At 37.2% G+C, this 5544-nt stretch overlaps 1 protein-coding gene across 1 annotated transcript in view; it reads right to left on the minus strand.

The window, feature by feature from the left end:
- Positions 1-5544, minus strand: part of LOC103518298 (glutamate--cysteine ligase regulatory subunit) — a 10248-nt gene that overhangs the window by 275 nt on the left and 4429 nt on the right. The gene's annotated exons all lie outside the window — the stretch shown is intronic.

Genomic DNA, 5544 nt, shown 5'->3' on the forward strand with positions numbered 1-5544 from the left:
CCGCCCCCCCCACACACAAACACACCCATCACACCACACCCATCACACACCCACCACATACACGCACACACACCACACCCATCCCACCACACACATACATAACCCACCACACACACCTATCACACCTACCCACCCATCACACACACACACCCATCACACACACACACCCATCACACACATCCACTACACACATACACACGGTCGCGCTACGCGCTCCCTGACATGTCCCACAGAGCAGCATAATAGGCATAACTTTGAATCGCCGCCATTTTGAATCAGGATGAAATGTGATAATTTTAAGTAGCCTATGTCACCCCGAGTACTCTTCCTAACAACCAAAAAAAATTTCATCAAAATCGGTTGAGCCGTTTTCTCGTGAAAAAAGGACAAAAACGGGTCTATTAGGCCATTTTCTTCACGTTTTCACGTTTTTGAACCGCCGCCATTTTGAATCAGGATGGAATGTGAAAATTTCAAGTAGCCTATGTCACCCGGAATACTTTTCTTAACAACCACAAAAAATTTCATCAAAATCGGTCGAACCGTTTTCTCGTGAAAAGAGGACAACCAAAGGTCTATTTAGCGTAACAGACAAGTCGCCGCTTCAACGCGCGCGCACGCTCGGCGTAGGCCTCGTCGGGGAAAGGTATGATTACTTGAGCGTCCGCTAGGTTCGCTTCGGTTTTCGGTTTCGGTTTTCGTTCCCGTGCTAAATCTAAAAACATGATGTAAACAAGATGGCGCCAACATGGGTTGCGTTATGGGGATCAGGATTCGATGCGAAATCTCCCTAATAAAATACACCTGGATTCTTTTCCGCGCGAAATTTTCAAAATTTAACTTTGAATTGGGGAACACGGAACAACGCCCGGGGCGGATTTTATCCTGATGGGATAATGTTCGTTCTCGGAACGGCTGGCTTTCTCCTATCCTGTCTTCCTTCTCCCTTCGATTTCGGGACGATAAGACCATAGCAGTTACAGTTCCCTCTGTCAAACCTCTTAAAAAAAAAAAAGTCACAGAGCATTGGAGAGAGGGTAGGTTTCTTCCAAAAACTGCACCAGCTGCTCAATAGGCCTCGCGCCATTACCTGGTAAACTTTACCATCGGTTAATGCGGGTTTTGTTGTTTTGGATAGAAGAAAGTTTTTGAGGGCGAAATGCCTACGCGGAACTTTTCGTCCGCAATTCGAAAATGGTAACTGCCCCCCACCCACCCCAAATATTGGGTTTGTATGAAGTTCTTACCATTCTTTATTATTTGAATTCAGGTAGAAAATATTGTGTTTGAATTCAGGTTATTTAGGTATTGATGAGTTTGAAAATGGAAAGCTATTCTTCTCAAACTCAATTTAGGTAATTCATTTCAATTCAATTTAAGTGATTTTTTTTTTTTTTTTTTTTTTCCCCCATAGTCACCCATTCTAACTCCAAGTGTAGGGCGGACACTAATTTCTATCACAATATCTATCTAATAAGAATACAATAATTATTTAAAGTCAATATTTAAGGGTATTTGAGTGGAATTTTTGAGTGTATGGCCGCCATACACGCCCTACATGGACGCTACGCCACTGGTTTTTAATTTTAATAATAATCTTCTTCTTCGCCTTTTCCCATGTTCAGATGGGGTCGGCGTTTGTCGTCGGCCTCTCAATCAGTTTTAGAGTGATTGCTTTGAGGCCAACTGGTTTTGGCTAAACAAAATTTTCCAAGTGGGATGCCCTTCGCACTCAACCTTCGTTATTGATATAGCGTGAGGAAATTTGGACTAGTCTACTCCCTGTTTATAGTCCCCTACCTAGACGCTGATCTACTCTCTGTTTATAGTCCCTCAGCCAGACTTTTAATTTTAATAATAATAAACTTCATAAAACCTTGTTCTGTAACGTCCTTTTTATTACGTAAGACGTATAGGTACCTTCTGTTCAATTTCTATACATGGCCCCCTACCTAGACGCTGATCTACTCTCTGTTTATAGTCCCTCAGCCAGACTTTTAATTTTAATAATAAACTTCATAAAACCTTGTTCTGTAACGTCCTTTTTATTACGTAAGACGTATAGGTACCTTCTGTTCAATTTCTATACATGTGAATTACATTCATTCGTACCTTTGTAAAGTGTGTGTGTGTGTTTTTTTTTAAAAGCAATTTTGGAAACAATGTGTAACGTTTGTGTACGTGGTGTGTGAGTGAGTGGTGGTGAAGCGCGGGTACCTACATGACAAACATCAAGTGGATGTCTGGGGTTTTTTCCAAACATTATTTCACTAGGGGTATGTTTTGTACCTGCATTTTCAGAAGTTCTGAACAAACATCAAGTGGATGTCTGGGGTTTTTTCCAAACATTATTTCACTAGGGGTATGTTTTGTACCTGCATTTTCAGAAGTTCTGAGAGAAAATAAAATTTTCTGAATATTTTCATCCCATTTCTTATGATTTTTTTCATCCAACAGAAACATGCGCAGCTTGTTTTTAATCTTCTGATTTTCACGTTCAGTAGGGTTCTGACGTGGACAATAAGTTGTAGTAATATAATGCTTTATCTTCAATATATCACAGGCATTTAACAACAATTGAGGTTTGAAATAATTTTACCCACTGCCACTAGATAGCAACAGTGGTATGATTTTGAATGTTTTGAACTAAACGTTATCAGCCGATAACAATACTATCTCATTATGTCTATTTTTCACGGAGCTATGAACCATTTTCTTCTGAGAAACACGTACATAAGCTCGTGCAAGGTGGACTTTCTGTGATAAAAATGAGGTAACGTACACATTTACCATACATACCCTACTGATAGTAGTCCGCTATCCACGAGCTTTACGTACGTGGTTCTCAGAAAAAAATGGCATGCCGGCAGGTTCCACCTTTTGCTACTGGTCAAATTGCCTCTTGAAATTAAGAAAATGCTGAACAGGGAAATTTCTAAATAAAAACTTACTGAAAGATACCAAAAAGATAACTTTACCGTTTGAAATTTTACTAATTTTATGGATTTTTTGTTTGTTGCAGATTTCAATGGTGAAAACCATTTTTCTCTATAATTAACTGAAAAAAATTAGGACCGGTTTATTGGGGGAAGGTCGTGTATTTTTAAGAAAGAAGAAAATCGCGGATATTTCGGAAACGAAGCGAGATAGGAAAAAAGTTATAGAATACTTTTTGTTGAAAATAATCTCAGGAATCTATCCTAGGCTTTTGGTAACGTTTTTCGTGTTCACCCTGTATAGCAGCTTTAGGTATGTGTATGTTCTCACTTAGTATGTTTGGTCTTCATCATTAAGCTTCATTTTCCACGTCCGTGCATACTATATAGCCTTTACTCACGAGTACTCCTCTGCACACCACATGGGTTTGATATTTCACTGCCCATGATAAAGACACGGTTTTGTTTTTGAACAAATCCATGACAGGAGCTTGGTACAGAATATCTGAAATGAGGAAAATGTATATAGACTTGCCTGTATATTACTTACAATAGTGGACTTTTTTTTGTTAATCTTACTCCTTATGCATCAAAAATAAATAAATAAATTTAGACTTACGGCCCTGATGGCCTCCAGGGCTGAAAATGGCTATTTAAAAGTATTCTTTTTGGGACTGAATTTCAATATGAACCATTAGTGGGACTTATTTGAAACACAAATTAACAATCAATATGAATTTCCCATATTTGCTGCTTCCCTTCCCTTTTTGGTGAAAGAATGTACATGGAAAAATAAAAATTTGAATATGTATGTAGGCCATAACTATGACCCTGATTATTGAATCAACCTCAAATTACTACGTTCTCTAATACCTTTGATATGATGTACACAAGTATGGGGTTCTCAGTTGAGATTTTAAAGTTGACCCCCCTTGGGGCCTCCCCCCTTATAGGGCCAAAATGAGATCCCCTTAAAAATAAGGACATACGTGTTTTAACGTTTTTCCTAATTTCAAACGGTTCTGGAGTTAAGAGTGAAAAGTCTAAGAAACTTTTTCTTACAATCACTTTTAAATGCTTAGTTACGACATGTATGACAAGAAAAAAACATTAAAAATATTAAAAAAAAAAAAAAAAAAAAAAAATTTNGTTTTTTTTAAAAGCAATTTTGGAAACAATGTGTAACGTTTGTGTACGTGGTGTGTGAGTGAGTGGTGGTGAAGCGCGGGTACCTACATCAGCTAGTACAAAATAAAATAAAGTAAGATAAAAGACATTGGTAGAGCACTAGGTATTATACCTACAGCTACAGAACTACACGCTACACAGACGTCAATTCACTGCACAGCAAACTTCATAAGATTCTGAATCAATCCCAGAATTCCCAGAGCTTTTTAACTTACTATTAGCTACAGCCTGTTGTAAATACTGTACTTCACAAGACTTCACAAATATCTTGACACTTGTTCTACTGTTCTGAATATCACCAGGAGATACAGTTGCGAATGGAGATCCTCTATTGATTTCTACAATATTAGGTGTTTTTGGCTTTACAATATCCTCCTCAAATTCATCCAAGTCCTTTCCATATTTTTCTTCAAGAGTTAATCTGATGCTTTCTGCAAACTGTAAAATGAAGGCCATTTATAAATAAGAGATAGACTTATAAAATAGGATTACTTTTATGATAAAAGTGATACCCCACTTGAAATTAGATACTAATACATTTTACATACTTGGGGAAGAAAATCTACAATTTGCTGCCTCAGTCACTCAAGGATCAGGCACAGATTTCAGACAACAAAAGAAACAAGCGCACATTATGGAGATACCTATAAATTCATTTTTTCTTCAATTGAGGCAATTATCTTATCTTCAACAATACATACCGCCCTTTAATTACAAGGTTTTATCTACTATTATTATAAATTTAATTGACTAGGTATAATCCTAGAATTAGCTAGGTACCTACGATTATAATAATGACTGTTCAAATAAATTTAAGAGGTAAAACAAATAATAATAAAGCCTGGCGTGAACATCACACGACTTTCCTTATCCCATTGAATTACACTGGTCTAGAAAATGAACGACCTGCTAGTTGCAAGCCATAGCCTTTTAAAAATCAAAGTTGACCTTGAAAGGACACCTGGTTAAGTGGTTAAATTCCAGAGGTCACCAATAAATGTCCCCCAAAAATTTAGGACAATCAGCGAAAACACGAATTACGAGTATCTATCTTCATTAGTTTTTGAGACATTTGAATGTATCGTTTATTTTTGGACACCCTGTACTAAGCAAAATGTACAGACAAATCTACATTGTATTTTACATAAGATAATAATGTACAACAAAATTGTGTTCTCATTTGAAATTCCAAAGTTGGTACCAAGTTCGCAGATTTTGCAAAAGTGTACCTATGCAAATTATATGTATATATATATTTTTAAGATCAAAAAATACGATTTTTTATTCATTTTTCGAAAATTCCAACAGATTCAGAGCAATTTGAGTGGGTTATATGGTGACACCCTGTAAATTCGCTCTTGGCTCTTTCAAAAACTAAGAGGGGGGGGGGGGTATGAACAAACTGTATGGGGGGGTTGGC

Source organism: Diaphorina citri, unplaced genomic scaffold, assembly GCF_000475195.1.
Source record: "Diaphorina citri unplaced genomic scaffold, Diaci psyllid genome assembly version 1.1 scaffold59, whole genome shotgun sequence".
In the NCBI taxonomy this organism is placed as follows: Eukaryota; Metazoa; Arthropoda; class Insecta; order Hemiptera; family Psyllidae; genus Diaphorina; species Diaphorina citri.